Here is a 25,120-nt window from a genome sequence, read left to right as displayed (position 1 = left end):
CTTTGTAGGGATGGTTTTTAACCTATTACTAAATTAAACTTGCTTCATTAGAAAAAAAGCAAGATGCATCCTCATTTCAATATCTACTGAAATAATACAGGTTGACACCAGGAAACATTAACGCCACTGCATCCTTGCTGCTTTCTCATGTGGAAGTCTGTTTAATGTGAAAACAAGGTGATATCTAATTAGCACACAGGTAAGGAATTAAGAAAATCTTTATTTAAGGGTGAAGATGTTTCTCACAAAATCGTTGCCCCAATGCATCATTGAAATTCAAGCTGGAAAGATGATTTTAATATATCACTTGTACATTTTGTATTGCTCTTCTGGTGACAATGTAGTTTGTTTTTGTCAATTACCATTTTAATAATCGGGTAAATAAAATTAAGTGGATTTTTGAAAGAAAACAATACTGTCAATATACTATTAAAACAAATTAAAATGGTAAAAGTTATTGTACTTTAAGTAAAAATAAAAGAGCAAAAATATCAATCCCAGTTTTGGATTACTTTAATTAACAAAAAAAAATGCATATAGCAGAGGATAGTTTCAATCTGCCTACCTCTGGGCTATGGACCCAGCATGCTTCCATTACTGTACTCTGCTGCACATGTAATTGCAAGAGATCCTGAAGCACTCACTCATCATGGGAAAGTACCAATGTGTTTCTTCATTGGTTGATGGAAGAAACATCTTACAAAAACTCTCCAGATTATTGACTATTTAAAGTTTTTCTAGGAAACGTTCCAGATGAATGCTTATTAGCCTTTGTCAGTATGTACTTTTGCAAAGTGTCGCTGTGGCGCAATCAGTTAGTGTGTACGGCTATTAACCAAAAGGTTAGTGGTTCAATTCCACCCAGGGATGTAATTGACCTTGTTATCAGATTTTGGTGATCTTTAAGTAGACAAGTCAAAATTTCAAACCCCCTCTTATGGTGTAGGGTACCTGGCCTACTCTGATGTAATCAGAGTTAGATTTGATTAAGTGATTTTATAAAAAATAGCTAGGAAGCACAATTTAGAAGTGGGTTGCAGAGAAAAAGAAATATGCTGGCAGAAAAATCCAACTGAGTGATTAAACAGCTCTTCATTTTCTGGCTTTATTTTTATGCTAACAAATTTGTTCTCTGAAAAGTGTCCACAAAGCCAAGTATCTGATTAACACCTTTGTAGGGATGGTTTTTCACCTATTACTAAATTAAACGTGCTTCATTGGAAAGGCAGCAAGATGCATCCTCATTTCAATATCTACTGAAATAATACAGGTTGACACCAGGAAACATTAAAGCCACTGCATCCTTGCTGCTTTCTCATGTGGAAGTCTGTTTAATGTGAAAACAAGGTGATATCTAATTAGCACACAGGTAAGGAATTAAGAAAATCTTTATTTAAGGGTGAAGAGGTTTCTCACAAAATCGTTGCCCCAATGCATCATTGAAATTCAAGCTGGAAAGATGATTTTAATATATCACTTGTACATTTTGTATTGCTCTTCTGGTGACAATGTAGTTTGTTTTTGTCAATTACCATTTTAATAATCGGGTAAAGAAAATTAAGTGGATTTTTGAAAGAAAACAATACTGTCTATATACTATTAAAACAAATTAAAAAGGTAAAAGTTATTGTACTTTAAGTAAAATAAAAAGAGCAAAAATATCAATCCCAGTTTTGGATTACTTTAATTAACAAAAAAAATGCATATAGCAGAGGATAATTTCAATCTGCCTACCTCTGGGTTATGGACCCAGCATGCTTCCATTACAGTACTCTGCTGCACATGTAAGTGCAAGAGATCCTGAAGCACTCACTCATCATGGGAAAGTACCAATGTGTTTCTTCATTGGTTGATGGAAGAAACATCTTACAAAAACTCTCCAGATTATTGACTATTTAAAGTTTTTCTAGGAAACGTTCTAGATGAATGCTTATTAGCCTTTGTCAGTATGTACTTTTGCAAAGTGTCGCTGTAGCGCAATCAGTTAGTGTGTACGGCTATTAACCAAAAAGTTGGTGGTTCAATCCCACCCAGGGACGTAATTGACCTTGTGATCAGATTTTGGTGATATTTAAGTAGACAAGTCAAAATTTCAAACCCTCTCTTATGGTGTAGGGTACCTGGCCTACTCTGATGTAATCAGAGTTAGATTTGATTAAGTGATTTTATAAAAAAAAACAGCTAGGAAGCACAATTTAGCAGTGGGTTGCAGAGAAAAGGAAATATGCTGGCAGAAAAATCCAATTGAGTGATTAAACAGCTCTTCATTTTCTGGCTTTATTTTTATGCTAACAAATTTGTTCTCTGAAAAGTGTCCACAAAGCCAAGTATCTGATTAACACCTTTGTAGGGATGGTTTTTCACCTATTACTAAATTAAACATGCTTCATTGGAAAGGCAGCAAGATGCATCCTCATTTCAATATCTACTGAAATAATACAGGTTGACACCAGGAAACATTAACGCCACTGCATCCTTGCTGCTTTCTCATGTGGAAGTCTGTTTAATGTGAAAACAAGGTGATATCTAATTAGCACACAGGTAAGGAATTAAGAAAAACTTTATTTAAGGGTGAAGAGGTTTCTCACAAAATCGTTGCCCCAATGCATCATTGAAATTCAAGCTGGAAAGATGATTTTAATATATCACTTGTACATTTTGTATTGCTCTTCTGGTGACAATGTAGTTTGTTTTTGTCAATTACCATTTGAATAATAGGGTAAAGAAAATTAAGTGGATTTTTGAAAGAAAACAATACTGTCAATATACTATTAAAACAAATTAAAATAATAAAAGTTATTGTACTTTAAGTAAAAATAAAAGAGCAAAATATCAATCCCAGTTTTGGATTACTTTAATTAACAAAAAAAAATGCATATAGCAGAGGATAGTTTCAATCTGCCTACCTCTGGGTTATGGGCCCAGCATGCTTCCATTGCAGTACTCTGCTGCACGTGTAAGTGCAAGAGATCCTGAAGCACTCACTCATCATGGGAAAGTACCAATGTGTTTCTTCATTGGTTGATGGAAGAAACATCTTACAAAAACTCTCCAGATTATTGACTTTTTAAAGTTTTTCTAGGAAACGTTCTAGATGAATGCTTATTAGCCTTTGTCAGTATATACTTTTGCACTGTGTCTCTGTGGCACAATCAGTTAGCATGTTCGGTTATTAACCAAAAGGTTGGTGGTTCAATCCTACCCAGGGACGTAATTTACCTTGTTATCAGATTTTGGTGATCTTTAAGTAGACAAGTCAAAATTTCAAACCCCCTCTTATGGTGTAGGGTACCTGGCCTTCTCTGATGTAATCAGAGTTAGATTTGATTAAGTGATTTTATAAAAGAACAGCTAGGAAGCACAACTTAGCAGTGGGTTGCAGAGAAAAAGAAATATGCTTGCAGAAAAATCCAATTGAGTGATTAAACAGCTCTTCATTTTCTGGCTTTATTTTTATGCTAACAAATTTGTTCTCTGAAAAGTGTCCACAAAGCCAAGTATCTGATTAACACCTTTGTAGGGATGGTTTTTCACCTATTACTAAATTAAACTTGCTTCATTGGAAAGGCAGCAAGTGATGTCATCCAAGCAGTGGGTCAAAGTTGGCTTCAACCCTCGTCTGCTTATGAAAAGAGAAAAGGGATATGCAGGGCATGGCGGCCTTTTGCGACGCTTGGATGACCCCTAGTTCGCATTAAACACCCCCACCCTCCTTCGGTGTGGGGCTCATGTTGGCCATGCCCCAGCCCCTGAAGCATTCAAGCTGATTTCTTGCAGCTGCTGGGTACTGTAACAGCTCCAGAGCTGCTCTGTAAGGCAAGTAAAAGGGTGTGGGCCCTGCAGCACTACCTGTAGTTTGCATTGTGCATTGGAAGGCACAAAGTAAGCAGACGGGAGGAGAAGTCAGGATAGTGCACTAGGTTATAGAAGGGAGGGGCTCAAGAAAAGAGAAGTGGAAACAGACAGCATACTAGGCTGGAGAGAGACCTGAGACAAAGAGATCTGAATTATACGAGAGCCGTCCAGGGGAAACACAAATTATGCAGTCAAGTTTCCCACATTTGGGGAAATCGCAAGGGGCAGCACACCCAGAGTGCAATGGGTGAGCCTTGCCCTGGGAGAAGCACCTTCATGATCATAGTATCTCACCTTGCAGGTTAGTAGGAGTTGGGCTAGAGCTGGGGAGGGTCGCTGCTCGGGCACTACCTGTCAAGTGAAGGAGATCCAACTGAGGCAGCACAAGGGAACTCTCAAAAGAAGAACAAGGCTAGAGGAAGATCTGAGACAAAGAAATCTGACTTTTACCAGAGCTGACCAGAGGAAAGCACAAACACAGTCCACCACTACCACAAATAATGCAGTCGAGTTTCCCACATTTGGGGAAATCACAGGGGTCAGCATACCCAGAATGCAATGAATGAACCTCACCCTGGGAGAACAATCTTCATGACAATAGTATCTCCTATGCAAAATAAGTATGATTTGGGATAGGGCTGGGGAGGGCCGCTGCTCAGGCACATCTCTGTCAAGTAAAGGAGATTCAACTGAGGCAGCACAAGGGAACTCTCATCTGGGGACAACAACTGCAGGGAGAACACATATTTTCAGATGAACATGGGGTGGCAGAAGGCTGCCTAATACTGAAGCACCCCCAAACAACAAACCAAATGCAACAACTAGTGCAAGCATTCCTGGGGGATGGCCTGCAGCAGATGGATTTGAATATGGTGATGTCATCCAAGCAGTGGGTCAAAGTTGGCTTCAACCCTCGTCTGCATATGAAAAGAGAAAAGGGGCGTGCAGGGCATGGAGGCCTTTTGTGGTGCTTGGATGACCCCTAGTTCGCATTAAGCACCCCCACCCTCCTTCGGTGTGGGGCTCATGTTGGCCATTCCCCAGCCCCTGAAGCATTCAAGCTGATTTCTTGCAGCAGCTGGGCACTGTAACAGCTCCAGAGCTGCTCTGTAAAGCAAGTAAAAGGGTGTGGGCCCTGCAGCACTACCCGTAGTTTGCATTGTGCATTGGGAGGCACAAAGTAAGCAGACGTGAGGAGAAGTCAGGATAGTGCACAAGGGTATAGAAGGGAGGGGCTCAAGAAAAAAGAAGTGGAACCAGACAGCAAACTAGGCTGGAGAGAGACCTGAGACAAAGAGATCTGAATTACATGAGAGCCGACCAGGGAAAACTCAAATTATGCAGTCAAGTTTCCCACATTTGGGGAAATCGCAGGGGCAGCACACCCAGAGTGCAATGGGTGAGCCTTGGCCTGGGAGAAGCAACTTCATGATCATAGTATCTCACCTGGCAGGTAAGTAGGAGTTGGGCTAGAGCTGGGGAGGGTCGCTGCTCGGGCACCCCCCTGTCAAGTGAAGGAGATCCAACTGAGGCAGCACAAGGGAACTCTCGAAAGAAGAACAAGGCTAGAGGAAGATCTGAGACAAAGAAATCTGACTTTTACCAGAGCAGACCAGAGGAAAGCACAAACACAGTCCCCCACTACCACAAATAATGCAGTCGAGTTTCCCACATTTGGGGAAATCACAGGGGTCAGCATACCCAGAATGCAATGAATGAACCTCACCCTGGGAGAACAATCTTCATGACCATGGTATCTCCTATGCAAAATAAGTATGATTTGGGATAGGGCTGGGGAGGGCCGTTGCTCAGGCACATCTCTGTCAAGTAAGTTGCATTTGATTTGTTGTTTGGGAGTGCTTCAGTATTAGGCAGCCTTCTGCCCTACCATGTTCATCTGAAAATATGTGTTCTCCCTGCAGTTGTTGTCCCCAGATGAGAGTTACCTTGTGCTGCCTCAGTTGAATCTCCTTTTGGAGAAGACCTCAATAAGATTGTAGCTGATCTGGCTACTGCTAAAACAGCTTGCCTACCTAGTATTACTCCTACCACGCAGAAGGCTAAAAGTACTTTTCTTGGCCCTTTCATCCTCCAGGTAAAGCGTACCCAAGGTCAGGCATACCCAAAGCAAGCTCATGTTTCCAGACCTGCCAAGCCCAGACTGAAGCAATCCTGGGCTGCCCATCAGCCTGCTTCCAAAACGGACAAGCCTGCCGCATGACGGTGCAGGCCTCCCTCTGGGGGATCCCAGGGTGGGGGGCCCGACTTCTAGGTTTGGCAAAGAAAGGTATAATTCTAAGCTAGAGAATTCTGTTTGGAGCTCACCTTGTACTTTGTGAAGAAATAATAAGCATTGTGGCTGAGCAGATACATGTAGTGTGTGGCTGCAAACTGCATGGATCTGCTGCGTTGTAATGCTGATTCTTTTTTTTTGCAAAGTACCAATAGCTTCATATAATGTTCACAATTTTTATGCAGGATCAAATAGCTCAATAGGTAGGGTGTTTGATTAGAATTCAACAGGTTATAGGTTTGAATCCTGGGTATGGTAGTTTGAGATGTGTTATTTAATAAAGTATGTTGTTCTGACTGCCGGCATCCTATCACCTGGGATATCATACTAAATAAATGGAGTTGATCAAATTTTTTTTTTTTTAACTAGGGACAATTTCCAGATACTTCTCTTTATAACTGAGATTGCCCCCTGGAACTTCACATCAGTTGACAACTATGCATGAGTGGGCAGTGCTTGCCCTGGATCTGCCCACCCATTTATGTGCCGTCATAAAATAAAGCATGACTAACAGTTATCCTGGGCGTACACTACACAATTATCTGTCAGGCTATCTATCCAGTCTGGATGGATGGAATGAAAATCTGGTAATGTATAGGAGCAAATGTCAATTAACCATTTGCTCCCAAACACTAGAAAAGTGGTCAAAAATGGTCATTACACAAATTGGTTAAACCCAAAATTTAACCAATTTGTTTAGGGGACCATTTTTGTCCATTTTTTAGTGTTTGAGAGTAAATCGTTGATGGTCATTTGCTCACATAGATAACCGGATTTCTATTCCAACCAGCCAGTGTTGGAGAGATGGTCTGCCAGATTACATAATGCATACCAGAGCCATAACTAGACTTTTTGGTGCCCTGTGACAGAGAATTATATGCCCTCCCCCCCATTTTTGCAATATGGACAAAAGGCGCATGCCTTGTGGGGAAGGGGCATAACAAGATTGGTCTCAGAGAAAGCACATGAGATATGAAGATATATCTAGTATACTTGACACTCAATGGTTTGTGGTATTGCCGGGGTGCCCTCCTTAAATGTTTATACAGTCACACATGGCATGTTTGTGTAAATGGCATATCAGCAGTCAGCACTAACTGGTGACATGCCATTTGTACAAGTAAGCCATATGTGACTAATATATAAACATACTTTATTAAATAACACCTCAAACTATCATACCCAGGATTCAAACCTATAACCTGTTAAATTCTAATCAAACACCCTACCCATTGAGATAATTGATCCTGCATCTATTCTAACCTCCAAAAACAGATTCAGTTGCATTTTCCAGCGTGTTTTGTTTGCGCCTTTGCAAATGTCTTACATCGACAAACTTATTTAGTACTATTTTGCAAATAGGGTTACATTGTCGCAACATTGTGTTCCCTAATTGCTTGATTTTTTAAATGCAAAAATTGATAAAGACACCTGATAATTGCTCTGTGGAGTCTTCTTTTGTGTCTACTTCTTATCTACATTTAATTCCCTACCTATAATCAAGGCATTTTTAAATGCTGGGCGCTGCCAGGACGTGAGGCCTACCTAGTCTTTAGATCTGAATTTGAATGTACTTGTGAACTAACTTAATTTCCTACTTCTAAATTCATTCCTAAATTCACTACTTACATTAATCCTGTAGTTGGGCATTTTGAGCCTTCAATTGTGGGCATTGTTTTGTGTCCAGACCAGCAGCTGGTGGTGTGCATTTGCTGGAAAGGCATCGAAGACCTCCGATATGCTGCATCTCCTGATGTGTATCTGCCTCAAGTGGCTGTCAGCAAATGCATGCTAGACACCCCATTCCAAGCTGATTGTGACATCACGGAACATGCATCATAGAACAGGCATGCTAGAACATGGGTCTTCAACCTGCGACCCTCCAGCTGCTGTGGAACTACATATCCCAGCATGCCCTGCCTCAGTTTTAGCATACCTTAATAGCAAAACTGTGGCAGGGCATGCTGGGATGTGTAGTTTCACAGCAGCTGGAGGGCCACAGGATGAAGACCCATGTGCTAGAACCAAACCGCAGGTACATTGAATGCTAGCAAGCTGAATGTTTAAATCCTTTTCGTTCCGCAGCATTCCAATGCGGAAGATTCCATGGAACCAGAGATTATTCCATTGAGAAGGACATGCTGCCTGGATGACTGCACTGTGCAAATTAAATCACGGAGCCAGTTGGCTTGTGGGTGGCTCTGGTGACTGGGTGGTTGGGTGGGCGGTGTGTCGGAGGTGGAGCACATGCAAATGAATGTGTATCATCCAGCTAGTGAGAGAGAAAACTCATGCAGGAGTGTGCCTGCTTGTCAGTGAGTTATGCACCTTGCCAGACGTCAAATCTACATGGAGCAACTGGAGGGGACAAGAGCAGGTTTGGAAAATATAGACAGAAGAGCATATATGCTGGCGCATTCTCCATGATTGTGTCAGCTTATGTTTTGGTGCACTGCACTTTCCTCCACTAAGTTTTAGCCATTTTGTTTAAACGCAAGTGTAGTTGCTTCTCGCTCTTTTGGCTGTGATATTGTATCGTGGTTGAAGAGTCTGCTGGAGGGATTGTTTTCTTCATTGGCGAGAGACTGAAGATATTCCAGGATGGAAGGCTTGGGAACACTATCCGTTTTTCAGTTGTGGAAGAGTTGAAAGACCGGATTGGACTACATTCTATAGTAAAGGGTATCTTTGTATTTATTAATCCTCCCTTTATATGTGTCTGTCTTTCAATAAAGCTTTGGGCTTGTGATTCCGTCACCCTCTTACACTCCACACCCATAGCCTTATTAACTATTGTATTGTTTAAATGTATAGTGCAGTTCATGATTTATAGTGTAGGCTGGCCTGTGCTGTAGTTCTTGAACTGTACTATACCGACAGCATTTGTATTGTGTTTTGGCTGTGCTGCAACACAGTACTTATGTGTGTAATGTTTATGTATGTTTTTTTGCTTCTTTATGTCAATAAAGACTGCTTTTTCAATCCAATATCTGAAAACAATCAATGTTTATCTTTGATGGCAATAGAAGTGGTATGATATTTGCTGCTTTTGAAAGGCAATATCTGATATGTCCCCTATCTGGGAACCATATATTAAATGGCTTTTCAGAAAAGGGAGATGGGAGAAGAGTTTTCAGTACTTGTAGGACCGATGCACATTTCCTATTCTAGCCTCCAAAAACAGATTCAGTTGCATTTTCCAGCATGTTTTGGATGCGCCTTTGCAAATGTCTTACATCGACAAACTTATTTAGTACTATTTTGCAAATAGGGTTACATTGTTGCAACATTGTGTTCCCTAATTGCTTGATTTTTTAAATGCAACAATTGATAAAAACACCTGATAACTGCTCTGCGGAGTCTTATTTTGTGTCTACTTCTTATCTACATTTAATTCCGTACCTCTAATCAAGGCATTTTTAAATGCTGGCGGCTGCCAGGACGTGAGGCCTACCTAGACTTTAGATCTGAATTTGAATGTACTTGTGAACTAACTTAATTTCCTACTTCTAAATTCATTCCTAAATTCACTACTTACATGAATCCTGTAGTTGGGCATTTTGGGACTTCGATTGTGGGCATTGTTTTGTGTCCAGACCAGCAGCAGGTGGTGTGCATTTGCTGGAAAGGCATCGAAGACCTCCGATATGCTGCATCTCCTGATGTGTGTCTCCCTCAAGTGGCTGTCAGCAAATGCCTGCTAGACACCCCATTCCAAGCTGATTGTGACATCACGGAACATGCATCATAGAACAGGCATGCTAAAACATGGGTCTTCAACCTGCGACCCTCCAGCTGCTGTGGAACTACACATCCCAGCATGCCCTGCCTCAGTTTTAGCATACCTTAATAGCAAAACTGTGGCAGGGCATGCTGGGATGTGTAGTTTCACAGCAGCTGGAGGGCCACAGGATGAAGACCCATGTGCTAGAGCCAAGCCGCAGGTACATTGAATGCTAGCAAGCTGAATATTTAAATCCTTTTTGTTCCGCAGCATTCCAATGCGGAAGATTCCATGGAACCAGATATCCTTCCATTGAGAAGGACATGCTGCCTGGATGACTACACTGTGCAAATTAAATCACAGAGCCAGTTGGTTTGTGGGTGGCTCTGGTGACTGGGTGGTTGGGTGGTTGGGTGGGTGGTGTGTCGGAGGTGGAGCACATGCAAATGATTGTGTATCATCCAGCTAGTGAGAGTGAAAACTCATGCAGGAGTGTGCCTGCTTGTCAGTGGGTTATGCACCTTGCCAGACGTTAAATCTACATAGAGCAGCTGGAGGGGACAAGAGCAGGTTTGCAAAATATAGATAGAAGAGCATATATGCTGGCGCATTCTCCATGATTGTGTCAGCTTATGTTTTGGTGCACTGCACTTTCCTCCACTAAGTTTTAGCCATTTTTGTTAAGATCAAGTGTAGTTGCTTCTCTGCCTTTTGGCTGTGATCTTGTATTGTGGTTGAAGGGTCTGCTGGAGGGAGGGATTGCTTTCTTCATTGGCGAAAGACCAAAGATATTCCAGGATGGAAGGCTTGGGAACACTATCCGTTTTTCAATTGTGGAAGAGTTGAAAGACCGGATTGGACTACATTCTATAGTAAAGGATGTCTTTCTATTTATTAATCCTCCCCTTATATGTGTCAGTCTTTCAATAAAGCTTCGGGCTTGTGATTCCCTCACCCTCTTACACTCCACACCCATAGCCTTATTAACTGTTGTATTATTGTACAGTTTAAATGTATAGTGCAGTTCATGATTTATAGTGTAGGCTGGCCTGTGCTGTAGTTCTTGAACTGTACTATACCGTCAGCATTTCTATTGTGTTTGGCTGTGCCGCAATGCAAATTGTTGCATTTAAAAAATCAAGCAATTAGGGAACACAATGTTGCGACAATGTAACCCTATTTGCAAAATAGTACTAAATAAGTTTGTCGATGTAAGACATTTGCAAAGGCGCAAACAAAACACGCTGGAAAATGCAACTGAATCTGTTTTTGGAGGTTAGAAAAGATGCAGGATCAAGTAGCTCAATGGGTAGGGTGTTTGATTAGAATTCAACAGGTTATAGGTTTGAATCCTGGGTATGATAGTTTGAGGTGTTATTTAATAAAGCATGTTTATATATTAGTCACACATGGCTTACTTGTACAAATGGCATGTCACCAGTTAGTGCTGACTGCTGATATGCCATTTGAACAAACATGCCATGTGTGACTGTATATGCATTTAAGGAGGGCACCCCGGCAATACCACAAACCATTGAGTGTCAAGTATACTAGATATATCTTCATATCTCATGTGCTTTCTCTGAGACCAATCTTGTTATGCCCCTTCCCCACAAGGCATGCACCTTTTGTCCATATTGCAAAAATGGGGAGGGGGGGGCATATAATTCTCTGTCACAGGGCACCAAAAAGTCTAGTTATGGCTCTGGTATGCATTATGTAATCTGGCAGACCATCTCTCCTTTACTTGACAGAGATGTGCCTGAGCAGCGGCCCTCCCCAGCCCTATCCCAAATCATACTTATTTTGCATAGGAGATACCATGGTCATGAAGATTGTTCTCCCAGGGTGAGGTTCATTCATTGCATTCTGGGTATGCTGACCCCTGTGATTTCCCCAAATGTGGGAAACTCGACTGCATTATTTGTGGTAGTGGGGGACTGTGTTTGTGCTTTCCTCTGGTCAGCTCTGGTAAAAGTCAGATTTCTTTGTCTCAGATCTTCCTCTAGCCTTGTTCTTCTTTCGAGAGTTCCCTTGTGCTGCCTCAGTTGGATCTCCTTCACTTGACAGGGGGGTACCCGAGCAGCGACCCTCCCCAGCTCTAGCCCAACTCCTACTTACCTGCCAGGTGAGATACTATGATCATGAAGGTGCTTCTCCCAGGGCAAGGCTCACCCATTGCACTCTGGGTGTGCTGCTCCTGCGATTTCCCCAAATGTGGGAAACTTGACTGCATAATTTGTGTTTCCCCTGGTCGGTTCTCATATAATTCAGATCTCTTTGTCTCAGGTCTCTCTCCAGCCTAGTTTGCTGTCTGTTTCCACTTCTCTTTTCTTGAGCCGCTCCCTTCTATACCCTTGCGCACTATCCTTACTTCTCCCGTCTGCTTACTTTGTGCCTTCCAATGCACAATGCAAACTACAGGTAGTGCTGCAGGTCCCACACCCTTTTACTTGCCGTACAGAGCAGCTCTGGAGCTGTTACAGAGCCCAGCTACTGCAAGAAATCAGCTTGAATGATTCAGGGGCTGAGGCATAGCCAACATGAGCCCCACACCGAAGGAGGGTGGAGATGTTTAATGCGAACTAGGGGTCATCCAAGCGCCGCAAAAGGCCACCATGCCCTGCACGCCCCTTTTCTCTTTTCACATGCAGATGAGGGTTGAAGCCAACTTTGACCCACTGCTTGGATGACATCACCATATGCAAATCCATCTGCTGCAGGCCTTCCCCCAGGAATGCTTGCACTGGTTGTTGCATTTGGTTTGTTGTTTGGGGGTGCTTCAGTATTAGGCAGCCTTCTGCCCTCCCATGTTCATCTGAAAATATGTGTTCTCCCTGCAGTTGTTGTCCCCAGATGAGAGTTCCCTTGTGCTGCCTCAGTTGAATCTCCTTTACTTGACAGAGATGTGCCTGAGCAGCGGCCCTCCCCAGCCCTATCCCAAATCATACTTATTTTGCATAGGCGATACCATGGTCATGAAGATTGTTTTCCCAGGGTGAGGTTCATTCATTGCATTCTGGGTATGCTGACCCCTGTGATTTCCCCAAATGTGGGAAACTCGACTGCATTATTTGTGGTAGTGGGGGACTGTGTTTGTGCTTTCCTCTGGTCAGCTCTGGTAAAAGTCAGATTTCTTTGTCTCAGATCTTCCTCTAGCCTTGTTCTTCTTTCGAGAGTTCCCTTGTGCTGCCTCAGTTGGATCTCCTTCACTTGACAGGGGGGTACCCGAGCAGCGACCCTCCCCAGCTCTAGCCCAAATCCTACTTACCTGCCAGGTGAGATACTATGATCATGAAGGTGCTTCTCCCAGGGCAAGGCTCACCCATTGCACTCTGGGTGTGCTGCTCCTGTGATTTCCCCAAATGTGGGAAACTTGACTGCATAATTTGTGTTTCCCCTGGTCGGCTCTCGTATAATTCAGATCTCTTTGTCTCAGGTCTCTCTCCAGCCTAGTTTGCTGTCTGTTTCCACTTCTCTTTTCTTGAGCTGCTCCCTTCTATGCCATTGGGCACTATCCTGACTTCTCCCGTCTGCTTACTTTGTGCCTTCCAATGCACAATGCAAACTACAGGTAGTGCTGCAGGGCCCACACCCTTTTACTTGCCGTACAGAGCAGCTCTAGAGCTGTTACAGTGCCCAGCTGCTGCAAGAAATCAGCTTGTATGCTTCAGGGCCTGGGGTATAGCCAACATGAGCCCCACACCGAAGGAGGGTGGAGGTGTTTAATGCGAACTAGGGGTCATCCAAGCGCCGCAAAAGGCCGCCATGATCTGCACGCCCCTTTTCTCTTTTCATATGCAGACGAGGGTTGAAGCCAACTTTGACCCACTGCTTGGATGACATCACCATATGCAAATCCATCTGCTGCAGGCCTTCCCCCAGGAATGCTTGCACTAGTTGTTGCATTTGGTTTGTTGTTTGGGGGTGCTTCAGTATTAGGCAGCCTTCTGCCCTCCCATGTTCATCTGAAAATATGTGTTCTCCCTGCAGTTGTTGTCCCCAGATGAGAGTTCCCTTGTGCTGCCTCAGTTGAATCTCCTTTACTTGACAGAGATGTGCCTGAGCAGCGGCCCTCCCCAGCCCTATCCCAAATCATACTTATTTTGCATAGGAGATACCATGGTCATGAAGATTGTTCTCCCAGGGTGAGGTTCATTCATTGCATTCTGGGTATGCTGACCCCTGTGATTTCCCCAAATGTGGGAAACTCGACTGCATTATTTGTTGTAGTGGGGGACTGTGTTTGTGCTTTCCTCTGGTCAGCTCTGGTAAAAGTCAGATTTCTTTGTCTCAGATCTTCCTCTAGCCTTGTTCTTCTTTCGAGAGTTCCCTTGTGCTGCCTCAGTTGGATCTACTTCACTTGACAGGGATGTGCCCGAGCAGCGACCCTCCCCAGCTCTAGCCCAACTCCTACTTACCTGCCAGGTGAGATACTATGATCATGAAGGTGCTTCTCCCAGGGCAAGGCTCACCCATTGCACTCTGGGTGTGCTGCCCCTGCGATTTCCCCAAATGTGGGAAACTTGACTGCAGAATTTGTGTTTCCCCTGGTCGGCTCTCGTATAATTCAGATTTCTTTGTCTCGGGTCTCTCTACAGCCTAGTTTGCTGTCTGTTTCCACTTCTTTTTTCTTGAGCCCCTCCCTTTTATACCCTTGTGCACTTACCTGACTTCTCCTCCTCTCTGCTTACTTTGTGCCTACCAATGCACAATGCAAACTACAGGTAGTGCTGCAGGGCCCACACCCTTTTACTTGCCTTACAGAGCAGCTCTGGAGCTGTTACAGTGCCAAGCTGCTGCAAGAAATCAGCTTGAATGCTTCAGGGGCTGGGGCATGGCCAACATGAGACCAACACCGAAGGAGGGTGGGGGTGTTTAATGCAAACTAAGGGTCATCCAAGCGCCGCAAAAGGCCGCCATGCCCTGCACGCCCCTTTTCTCTTTTCATATGCAGACGAGGGTTGAAGCCAACTTTGACCCACTGCTTGGATGACATCACCATATGCAAATCCATCTGCGGCAGGCCTTCCCCCAGGAATGCTTGCACTAGTTGTTGCATTTGGTTTGCTGTTTGGGGGTGCTTCAGTATTAGGCAGCCTTCTGCCCTCCCATGTTCATCTGAAAATATGTGTTGTCCCTGCAGTTGTTGTCCCCAGATGAGAGTTCCCTTGTGCTGCCTCAGTTGAATCTCCTTTATTTGACAGAGATGTGCCTGAGCAGCGGCCCTCCCCAGCCCTATCCCAAATCATACTTATTTTGCATAGGAGATACCATGGTCATGAAGATTATTCTCCCAGGGTGAGGTTCATTCATTGCATTCTGGGTATGCTGACCCCTGTGATTTCCCCAAATGTGGGTAACTCGACTGCATTATTTGTGGTAGTGGGGGACTGTGTTTGTGTTTTCCTCTGGTCAGCTCTGGTAAAAGTCAGATTTCTTTGTTTCAGATCTTCCTCTAGCCTTGTTCTTCTTTCGAGAGTTCTCTTGTGCTGCCTCAGTTGGATCTCCTTCACTTGACAGGGGGGTGCCCGAGCAGCGACCCTCCCCAGCTCAAGCCCAACTCCTACTTACCTGCCAGGTGAGATACTATGATCATGAAGGTGCTTCTCCCAGGGCAAGGCTCACCCATTGCACTCTGGGTGTGCTGCCCCTGCGATTTCCCCAAATGTGGGAAACTTGACTGCTTAATTTGTGTTTCCCCTGGTCGGCTCTCATATAATTCAGATCTCTTTGTCTCAGGTCTCTCTCCAGCCTAGTTTGCTGTCTGTTTCCACTTCTTTTTTCTTGAGCCCCTCCCTTTTATACCCTTGTGTACTATCCTGACTTCTCCTCCTGTCTGCTTACTTTGTGCCTTCCAATGCACAATGCAAACTACACACCCTTTTACTTGCCTTACAGAGCAGCTCTGGAGCTGTTACAGTGCCAAGCTGCTGTAAGAAATCAGCTTGAATGCTTCAGGGGCTGGGGCATTGTCAACATGAGCCCCACACCGTAGGAGGGTGAAGGGGTTTAATGCGAACTAAGGGTCATCCAAGCGCCGCAAAAGGCCGCCATGCCCTGCATACCCCTTTTCTCTTTTCATATGCAGATGAGGGTTCCAGCCAACTTTGGCCCACTGCTTGGATGACATCACCGTATGCAAATCCGTCTTCTGCAGAACTTCCCCCAGGAATGCTTGTACTAGTTGTTGCATTTGGTTTGTTGTTTGGGGGTGCTTCAGTATTAGGCAGCCTTCTGCCCTCCCATGTTCATCTGAAAATATGTGTTCTCCCTGCAGTTGTTGTCCCCAGATGAGAGTTCCCTTGTGCTGCCTCAGTTGAATCTCCTATACTTGACAGAGATGTGCCTGAGCAGCGGCCCTCCCCAGCCCTATCCCAAATCATACTTATTTTGCATAGGCGATACCATGGTCATGAAGATTGTTCTCCCAGGGTGAGGTTCATTCATTGCATTCTGGGTATGCTGACCCCTGTGATTTCCCCAAATGTGGGAACCTCGACTGCATTATTTGTGGTAGTGGGGGACTGTGTTTGTGCTTTCCTCTGGTCAGCTCTGGTAAAAGTCAGATTTCTTTGTCTCAGATCTTCCTCTAGCCTTGTTCTTCTTTCGAGAGTTCCCTTGTGCTGCCTCAGTTGGATCTCCTTCACTTGACAGGGGGTGCCCGAGCAGCAATCCTCCACAGCTCTGGCCCAACTCCTACTTACCTGCCAGGTGAGATACTATGATCTTCACTGTTAGGGCAATCAGGATGTGGAATTCCCTGCCAGGGAAGGTGGTAATGGCGGACTCTGTAATTGGATTTAAAAAAGGAATGGATACATTTCTGAATGAAAAAGCTATCCAAGGTTATAATACTTAAAATATCAACATGGTTAATCCGGGGGTAACATGAGTTGTAGTAGCTAACTTGTCATAAAACATTATTCAGCAAGTATGTAGAATCATCACAACTTAAAACAGGTTGAACACGATGGGCAATTTGCCTCTATTCAGCCTCAAAAACTATGTTACTATATGTTACTATATTACTATGTTACTGTAGTATACAGAACACCACAATGCAATGAGCAGTGATAGTGAGCACTGATGAGGATACTAGAACTGACACTGAGCAGCAAGATGCAGCACTGGACTATTAGTAATGTACTGTAGTATGCTGAGCACAACAATGCAGCACAAGACAATGAGCAGTGATACTGAGCACTGATGAGGATACTACTGAGAACTGACACTGAGCAGGAGAGACACACTACTAGTATTACTGAGCAGCAATAAGTATCCACTGATACTGAGCACTGATATTGAGATTTCCACTGAGAGAACATAGCCACGTCCTCTCCGCTCTCTCTTCAATGCACGAGTAAAAATGGCGGCAACGCGCAGCTCTTTATATGGAATCCGAATCTCGCGAGAATCCGACAGCGGGATGATGACATTTTCCCTTGCTCAGGTTTTCCGAGTCAGGCGGGAACAACCGAGCCTGCCTCGGACCAGTGTAAACCACGTGGAGTTCATGGGGAATTCGGTTCTCGGAGAACCGAACCCGCTCCTCTCTACCTTATACCCATCAATTTTTTTTATTTTCAATCTAAGCCCCTGCAGTTTTCTGTAAGCATCTGCTTTGCTATGATGATCAACAAGTCACAAGGGCAAACACTCAGGGCTTGAGGCGTAGATCTTAGGACCAGCTGCTACAAGCATGGCAGAGGTGTCACTATCACTGGTGACACCCAGAGAGGTGGCGAGGGAGATTGTAATGCAGTGCGCGCAGATAAGCAGCGCAATGGTAAAAAGGAGGCATGGTTTCATAGGTAGGGGCGTGGCCTGGTGGCCTGAATCTACATTTTGTTGCTCCGGGTGTCTCGGGGGTTGGGGGCTGCACCGGGGACTAGTGTGTGAGCGGTGCTGGCTCCTGCACAGTGACAGGGCATGGCCACTAGAGATGTGCACCGGAAATTTTTCGGGTTTTGTGTTTTGGTTTTGGGTTCGGTTCCGCGGCCGTGTTTTGGGTTCGAACGCGTTTTGGCTAAACCTCACCGAATTTTTTTTGTCAGATTCGGGTGTGTTTTGGATTCGGGTGTTTTTTTCAAAAAACCCTAAAAAACAGCTTAAATCATAGAATTTGGGAGTCATTTTGATCCCAAAGTATTATTAACCTCAATAACCATAATTTCCACTCATTTTCAGTCTATTCTTAATACCTCACACCTCACAATATTATTTTTAGTCCTAAAATTTGCACCGAGGTCGCTGGATGACTAAGCTCAGCGACCCAAGTGGCCGACACAAACACCTGGCCCATCTAGGAGTGGCACTGCAGTGTCACGCAGGATGGCCCTTCCAAAAAACACTCCCCAAACAGCACATGATGCAAAGAAAAAAAGAGGCGCAATGAGGTAGCTGTGTGACTAAGCTCAGCGACCCAAGTGGCCGACACAAACACCTGGCCCATCTAGGAGTGTCACTGCAGTGTCACGCAGGATGGCCCTTCCAAAAACACACCCCAAACAGCACATGACGCAAAGAAAAAAAGAGGCGCAATGAGGTAGCTGTGTGACTAAGCTCAGCGACCCAAGTGGCCGACACAAACACCTGGCCCATCTAGGAGTGGCACTGCAGTGTCACGCAGGATGGCCCTTCCAAAAAACACTCCCCAAACAGCACATGACGCAAAGAAAAAAAGAGGCGCAATGAGGTAGCTGTGTGACTAAGCTCAGCGACCCAAGTGGCCGACACAAACACCTGGCCCATCTAGGAGTGTCACTGCAGTGTCACGCAGGATGGCCCTTCCAAAAAACACTCCCCAAACAGCACATGATGCAAAGAAAAAAAGAGGCGCAATGAGGTAGCTGTGTGACTAAGCTCAGCGACCCAAGTGGCCGACACAAACACCTGGCCCATCTAGGAGTGGCACTGCAGTGTCACGCAGGATGGCCCTTCCAAAAAACACTCCCCAAACAGCACATGACGCAAAGAAAAATGAAAGAAAAAAGAGGTGCAAGATGGAATTGTCCTTGGGCCCTCCCACCCACCCTTATGTTGTATAAACAGGACATGCACACTTTAACCAACCCATCATTTCAGTGACAGGGTCTGCCACACGACTGTGACTGAAATGACGGGTTGGTTTGGACCCCCACCAAAAAAGAAGCAATTAATCTCTCCTTGCACAAACTGGCTCTACAGAGGCAAGATGTCCACCTCATCATCATCCTCCGATTCATCACCGTGTATATCCCCCTCCTCACAGATTATCAATTCGTCCCCACTGGAATCCACCATGTCAGCTCCCTGTGTACTTTGTGGAGGCAATTGCTGCTGGTCAATGTCTCCATAGAGCAATTGATTATAATTCATTTTAATGAACATCATCTTCTCCACATTTTCTGGAAGTAACCTCGTACGCCGATTGCTGACAAGGTGAGCGGCGGCACTAAACACTCTTTCGGAGTACACACTTGTGGGAGGGCAACTTAGGTAGAATAAAGCCAGTTTGTGCAAGGGCCGCAAATTGCCTCTTTTTCCTGCCAGTATACGTACGGACTGTCTGACGTGCCTACTTGGATGCGGTCACTCATATAATCCTCCACCATTCTTTCAATGGTGAGAGAATCATATGCAGTGACAGTAGACGACATGTCCGTAATCGTTGGCAGGTCCTTCAGTCCGGACCAGATGTCAGCATCAGCAGTCGCTCCAGACTGCCCTGCATCACCGCCAGCGGGTGGGCTCGGAATTCTGAGCCTTTTCCTCGCACCCCCAATTGCGGGAGAATGTGAAGGAGGAGCTGTTGACCGATCAAGTTCCACTTGACTTGATAATTTTCTCACCAGCAGGTCTTTGAACCCCTGCAGACTTGTGTCTGCCGGAAAGAGAGATACAACGTAGGTTTTAAATCTAGGATCGAGCACGGTGGCCAAAATGTAGTGCTCTGATTTCAACAGATTGACCACCCGTGAATCCTGGTTAAGCGAATGAAGGGCTCCATCCACAAGTCCCACATGCCTAGCGGAATCGCTCTGTCTTAGCTCCTCCTTCAATGTCTCCAGCTTCTTCTGCAAAAGCCTGATGACGGGAATGACCTGACTCAGGCTGGCAGTGTCTGAACTGACTTCACGTGTGGCAAGTTCAAAAGGTTGCAGAACCTTGCACAACGTTGAAATCATTCTCCACTGCGCTTGAGACAGGTGCATTCCACCTCCTATATCGTGGTCAGATGTATAGGCTTGAATGGCCTTTTGCTGCTCCTCCATCCTCTGAAGCATATAGAGGGTTGAATTCCACCTCGTTACCACTTCTTGCTTCAGATGATGGCAGGGCAGGTTCAGGCGTTTTTGGTGTTGCTCCAGTCTTCTGTACGTGGTGCCTGTACGCCGAAAGTGTCCCGCAATTCTTCTGGCCCCCGACAGCATCTCTTGCACGCCCCTGTCGTTTTTTAAATAATTCTGCACCACCAAATTCAAGGTATGTGCAAAACATGGGACGTGCTGGAATTTGCCCAGATATAATGCACGCACAATATTGCTGGCGTTGTCCGATGCCACAAATCCACAGGAGAGTCCAATTGGGGTAAGCCATTCTGCGATGATCTTCCTCAGTTGCCGTAAGAGGTTTTCAGCTGTGTGCGTATTCTGGAAAGCGGTGATACAAAGCGTAGCCTGCCTAGGAAAGAGTTGGCGTTTGCGAGATGCTGCTACTGGTGCCGCCGCTGCTGTTCTTGCGGCGGGAGTCAATACATCTACCCAGTGGGCCGTCACAGTCATATAGTCCTGAGTCTGCCCTGCCCCACTTGTCCACATGTCCGTGGTTAAGTGGACATTGGGTACAACTGCATTTTTTAGGACACTGGTGAGTCTTTTTCTGAGGTCTGTGTACATTTTCGGTATCGCCTGCCTAGAGAAATGGAACCTAGATGGTATTTGGTACCGGGGACACAGTACCTCAATCAAGTCTATAGTTGGCTCTGAAGTAATGATGGATACCGGAACCACGTTTCTCACCGCCCAGGATGCCAAGGCCTCAGTTATCTGGGATGACCATCGACTCCCAGCAGCAACAACAGCAGCGCCAGCAGCAGTAGGCGTTACACTCAAGGATGCATCGGAGGAATCCCAGGCAGGAGAGAACTCGTCAGAATTGCCAGTGACATGGCCTGCAGGACTATTGGCATTCCTGGGGAAGGAGGAAATTGACACTGAGGGAGTTGGTGGGGTGGTTTGCGTGAGCTTGGTTACAAGAGGAAGGGATTTACTGGTCAGTGGACTGCTTCCGCTGTCGCCCAAAGTTTTTGAACTTGTCACTGACTTATGATGAATGCGCTGCAGGTGACGTATAAGGGAGGATGTTCCGAGGTGGTTAACGTCCTTACCCCTACTTATTACAGCTTGACAAAGGCAACACACGGCTTGACACCTGTTGTTCGCATTTCTGTTGAAATACTTCCACACCGAAGAGCTGATTTTTTTGGTATTTTCACCAGGCATGTCAATGGCCATATTCCTCCCACGGACAACAGGTGTCTCCCCGGGTGCCTGACTTAAACAAACCACCTCACCATCAGAATCCTCCTTGTCAATTTCCTCCCCAGCGCCAGCAACACCCATATCCTCCTCATCCTGGTGTACTTCAACACTGACATCTTCAATCTGACTATCAGGAACTGGACTGTGGGTGCTCCTTCCAGCACTTGCAGGGGGTGTGCAAATGGTGGAAGGTGCATGCTCTTCACGTCCAGTGTTGGGAAGGTCAGGCATCGCAACCGACACAATTGGACTCTCCTTGTGGATTTGTGATTTTGAAGAACGCACAGTTCTTTGCTGTGCTTTTGCCAGCTTAAGTCTTTTCATTTTTCTAGCGAGAGGCTGAGTGCTTCCATCCTCATGTGAAGCTGAACCACTAGCCATGAACATAGGCCAGGGCCTCAGCCGTTCCTTGCCACTCCTTGTGGTAAATGGCATATTGGCAAGTTTACGCTTCTCCTCCGACGATTTTTATTTAGATTTTTGAGTCCTTTTTTTACTGATCTTTTGTGTTTTGGATTTTACATGCTCTGTACTATGACATTGGGCATCGGCATTGGCAGACGACGTTGATGGAATTTCATCTTCTCGGCCATGACTAGTGGCAGCAGCTTCAGCACGAGGTGGAAGTGGATCTTGATCTTTCCCTATTTTTGGAACCTCAACATTTTTGTTCTCCATATTTTAATAGGCACAACTAAAAGGCACCTCAGGTAAACAATGGAGATGGATGGATACTAGTATACTTATGGATGACGAGTGACTGACGACACAGAGGTAGCTACAGCCGTGGACTACCGTACTGCGTCTGCTAGTATAGAGATGATAATTAATGATATAAAAAAAATATATATATAACTACTGTAGGTATATATAATATAATGACGGACCTGGTGGACACTGTCAGCAGACTGCTAAACTACTAGTATGAAGAAGATAGAAAAAAAACCCCACCACAGGTAGGTAGGTATACAATTATGGACGAGCACTGACGACACAGAGATAGCCACAGCCGTGGCCTACCATACTGCGTCTGCTAGTATAGAGATGATAATTAATGATATAAAAAAAATATATATAACTACTGTAGGTATATATAATATAATGACGGACCTGGTGGACACTGTCAGCAGACTGCTAAACTACTAGTATGAAGAAGATAGAAAAAAAACTCCACCACAGGTAGGTATACAATTATGGACGAGTGACGACACAGAGGTAGGTACAGCCGTGGACTACCGTACTGCGTCTGCTAGTATAGATAATATACTAAATATATTACTACTGTAGGTATATAATATAATGACGGACCTGGTGGACACTGTCAGCAGACTCCTAAACTACTAGTATGAAGAAGATAGAAAAAAAAACCCCACCACAGGTTGGTATACAATTATGGACGAGTGACGACACAGAGGTAGGTACAGCCGTGGACTACCATACTCCGTCTGCTAGTATAGATAATATACTAAATATATTACTACTGTAGGTATATAATATAATTACGGACCTGGTGGACACTGTCAGCAGACTCCTAAACTACTAGTATGAAGAAGATAGAAAAAAAAACCCACCACAGTTAGGTATACAATTATGGACGAGTGACGACACAGAGGTAGGTACAGCCGTGGACTACCATACTGCGTCTGCTAGTATAGATAATATACTAAATATATTACTACTGTAGGTATATAATATAATGACGGACCTGGTGGACACTGTCAGCAGACTCCTAAACTACGTTATACAACGTAAACAACGTTATAGCCCTGAATTTTCCAATGCCTAGCTCTTTGCAAAAGAGAGATATCGGCAAGGAAAAGCTGTATTGTACCTTTGCATTTTTCTCCCAAACGAAGGACATTAGAATGAAAATTTTAAAGCCTCCTATTAGTGCTTCATCTACACGTTATAGCCCTGAATTTTCCAATGCCTAGCTCTTTGCAAAAGAGAGATATCGGCAAGGAAAAGCTGTATTGTACCTTTGCATTTTTCTCCCAAACGAAAGACACTAGAATGAAAATTTTAAAGCCTCCTGTTAGTGCTTCATCTACACGTTATAGCCCTGAATTTTCCAATGTCTATCTCTTTGCAAAAGAGAGATATCGGCAAGGAAAAGCTGTATTGTACCTTTGCATTTTTCTCCGAAACGAAGGACACTAGAAAGAAAATGTTAAAGCCTCCTATTAGTGCTTCATCTACACGTTATAGCCCTGAATTTTCCAATGCCTATCTCTTTGCAAAAGAGAGATATCGGCAAGGAAAAGCTGTATTGTACCTTTGCATTTTTCTCCCAAACGAAGGACACTAGAATGAAAATTTTAAAGCCTCCTGTTAGTGCTTCGTCTACACGTTATAGCCCTGAATTTTCAAATGCCTATCTCTTTGCAAAAGAGAGATATCGGCAAGGAAAAGCTGTATTGTACCTTTGCATTTTTCTCCCAAACGAAAGACACTAGAATGAAAATTTTAAAGCCTCCTGTTAGTGCTTCATCTACACGTTATAGCCCTGAATTTTCCAATGCCTATCTCTTTGCAAAAGAGAGATATCGGCAAGGAAAAGCTGTATTGTACCTTTGCATTTTTCTCCCAAACGAAGGACACTAGAATGAAAATTTTAAAGCCTCCTGTTAGTGCTTCATCTACACGGTATAGCCCTGAATTTTCCAATGCCTAGCTCTTTGCAAAAGAGAGATATTGGCAAGGAAAAGCTGTATTGTACCTTTGCATTTTTCTCCCAAACGAAAGACACTAGAATGAAAATTTTAAAGCCTCCTGTTAGTGCTTCATCTACACGTTATAGCCCTGAATTTTCCAATGCCTAGCTCTTTGCAAAAGAGAGATATTGGCAAGGAAAAGCTGTATTGTACCTTTGCATTTTTCTCCCAAACGAAAGACACTAGAATGAAAATTTTAAAGCCTCCTGTTAGTGCTTCATCTACACGTTATAGCCCTGAATTTTCCAATGCCTAGCTCTTTGCAAAAGAGAGATATCGGCAAGGTAAAGCTGTATTGTACCTTTGCATTTTTCTCCCAAACGAAAGACACTAGAATGAAAATGTTAAAGCCTCCTGTTAGTGCTTCATCTACACGTTATAGCCCTGAATTTTCCAATGCCTATCTCTTTGCAAAAGAGAGATATCGGCAAGGAAAAGCTGTATTGTACCTTTGCATTTTTCTCCCAAATGAAGGACACTAGAATGAAAATTTTAAAGCCTCCTGTTAGTGCTTCATCTACACGTTATAGCCCTGAATTTTCCAATGCCTATCTCTTTGCAAAAGAGAGATATCGGCAAGGAAAAGCTGTATTGTACCTTTGCATTTTTCTCCCAAACGAAAGACACTAGAATGAAAATTTTAAAGCCTCCTGTTAGTGCTTCATCTACAAGTTATAGCCCTGAATTTTCCAATGCCTAGCTCTTTGCAAAAGAGAGATATCGGCAAGGAAAAGCTGTATTGTACCTTTGCATTTTTCTCCCAAACGAAAGACACTAGAATGAAAATTTTAAAGCCTCCTGTTAGTGCTTCATCTACACGTTATAGCCCTGAATTTTCCAATGCCTAGCTCTTTGCAAAAGAGAGATATCGGCAAGGAAAAGCTGTATTGTACCTTTGCATTTTTCTCCCAAACGAAAGACACTAGAATGAAAATTTTAAAGCCTCCTGTTAGTGCTTCATCTACACGTTATAGCCCTGAATTTTCCAATGCCTATCTCTTTGCAAAAG

General features: G+C 44.2%; 12 non-coding genes and 1 pseudogene across 12 annotated transcripts; 9 read left to right on the top strand and 4 right to left on the bottom strand.

Moving 5' to 3' along the window:
* Nucleotides 1-4,000: 4,000 nt before the first annotated feature.
* Nucleotides 4,001-4,164, bottom strand: LOC135034878 (U1 spliceosomal RNA). The gene has a single exon (XR_010229990.1). It is a non-coding gene; the product is annotated as a U1 spliceosomal RNA (small nuclear RNA).
* Nucleotides 4,165-4,315: 151 nt separating this feature from the next.
* LOC135034946 (U1 spliceosomal RNA) lies at nt 4,316-4,479 on the bottom strand. The gene has a single exon (XR_010230048.1). It is a non-coding gene; the product is annotated as a U1 spliceosomal RNA (small nuclear RNA).
* A 674-nt stretch (nt 4,480-5,153) lies between these two features.
* Nucleotides 5,154-5,316, bottom strand: LOC135034892 (U1 spliceosomal RNA). Its single transcript, XR_010229996.1, has one exon. It is a non-coding gene; the product is annotated as a U1 spliceosomal RNA (small nuclear RNA).
* Nucleotides 5,317-5,468: 152 nt separating this feature from the next.
* On the bottom strand, nt 5,469-5,632 carry LOC135034934 (U1 spliceosomal RNA). Its single transcript, XR_010230036.1, has one exon. It is a non-coding gene; the product is annotated as a U1 spliceosomal RNA (small nuclear RNA).
* Nucleotides 5,633-11,669: 6,037 nt separating this feature from the next.
* LOC135034923 (U1 spliceosomal RNA) lies at nt 11,670-11,833 on the top strand. The gene has a single exon (XR_010230025.1). It is a non-coding gene; the product is annotated as a U1 spliceosomal RNA (small nuclear RNA).
* A 152-nt stretch (nt 11,834-11,985) lies between these two features.
* LOC135034835 (U1 spliceosomal RNA) lies at nt 11,986-12,148 on the top strand. The gene has a single exon (XR_010229956.1). It is a non-coding gene; the product is annotated as a U1 spliceosomal RNA (small nuclear RNA).
* A 671-nt stretch (nt 12,149-12,819) lies between these two features.
* LOC135034942 (U1 spliceosomal RNA) lies at nt 12,820-12,983 on the top strand. Its single transcript, XR_010230044.1, has one exon. It is a non-coding gene; the product is annotated as a U1 spliceosomal RNA (small nuclear RNA).
* A 152-nt stretch (nt 12,984-13,135) lies between these two features.
* LOC135034858 (U1 spliceosomal RNA) lies at nt 13,136-13,298 on the top strand. The gene has a single exon (XR_010229974.1). It is a non-coding gene; the product is annotated as a U1 spliceosomal RNA (small nuclear RNA).
* Nucleotides 13,299-13,969: 671 nt separating this feature from the next.
* Nucleotides 13,970-14,133, top strand: LOC135034935 (U1 spliceosomal RNA). Its single transcript, XR_010230037.1, has one exon. It is a non-coding gene; the product is annotated as a U1 spliceosomal RNA (small nuclear RNA).
* Nucleotides 14,134-14,285: 152 nt separating this feature from the next.
* LOC135034859 (U1 spliceosomal RNA) lies at nt 14,286-14,448 on the top strand. The gene has a single exon (XR_010229975.1). It is a non-coding gene; the product is annotated as a U1 spliceosomal RNA (small nuclear RNA).
* Nucleotides 14,449-15,122: 674 nt separating this feature from the next.
* On the top strand, nt 15,123-15,286 carry LOC135034958 (U1 spliceosomal RNA). The gene has a single exon (XR_010230059.1). It is a non-coding gene; the product is annotated as a U1 spliceosomal RNA (small nuclear RNA).
* Nucleotides 15,287-15,438: 152 nt separating this feature from the next.
* Nucleotides 15,439-15,580, top strand: LOC135034870 (U1 spliceosomal RNA; annotated as a pseudogene).
* A 676-nt stretch (nt 15,581-16,256) lies between these two features.
* On the top strand, nt 16,257-16,420 carry LOC135034954 (U1 spliceosomal RNA). Its single transcript, XR_010230055.1, has one exon. It is a non-coding gene; the product is annotated as a U1 spliceosomal RNA (small nuclear RNA).
* The last annotated feature ends 8,700 nt before the right edge of the window (nt 16,421-25,120 follow it).

The sequence above is a fragment of the Pseudophryne corroboree genome, unplaced genomic scaffold (genome assembly GCF_028390025.1).
Source record: "Pseudophryne corroboree isolate aPseCor3 unplaced genomic scaffold, aPseCor3.hap2 scaffold_586, whole genome shotgun sequence".
Classification (NCBI taxonomy): domain Eukaryota; kingdom Metazoa; phylum Chordata; class Amphibia; order Anura; family Myobatrachidae; genus Pseudophryne; species Pseudophryne corroboree.
This window is presented reverse-complemented; position numbering and strand designations above follow the sequence as displayed.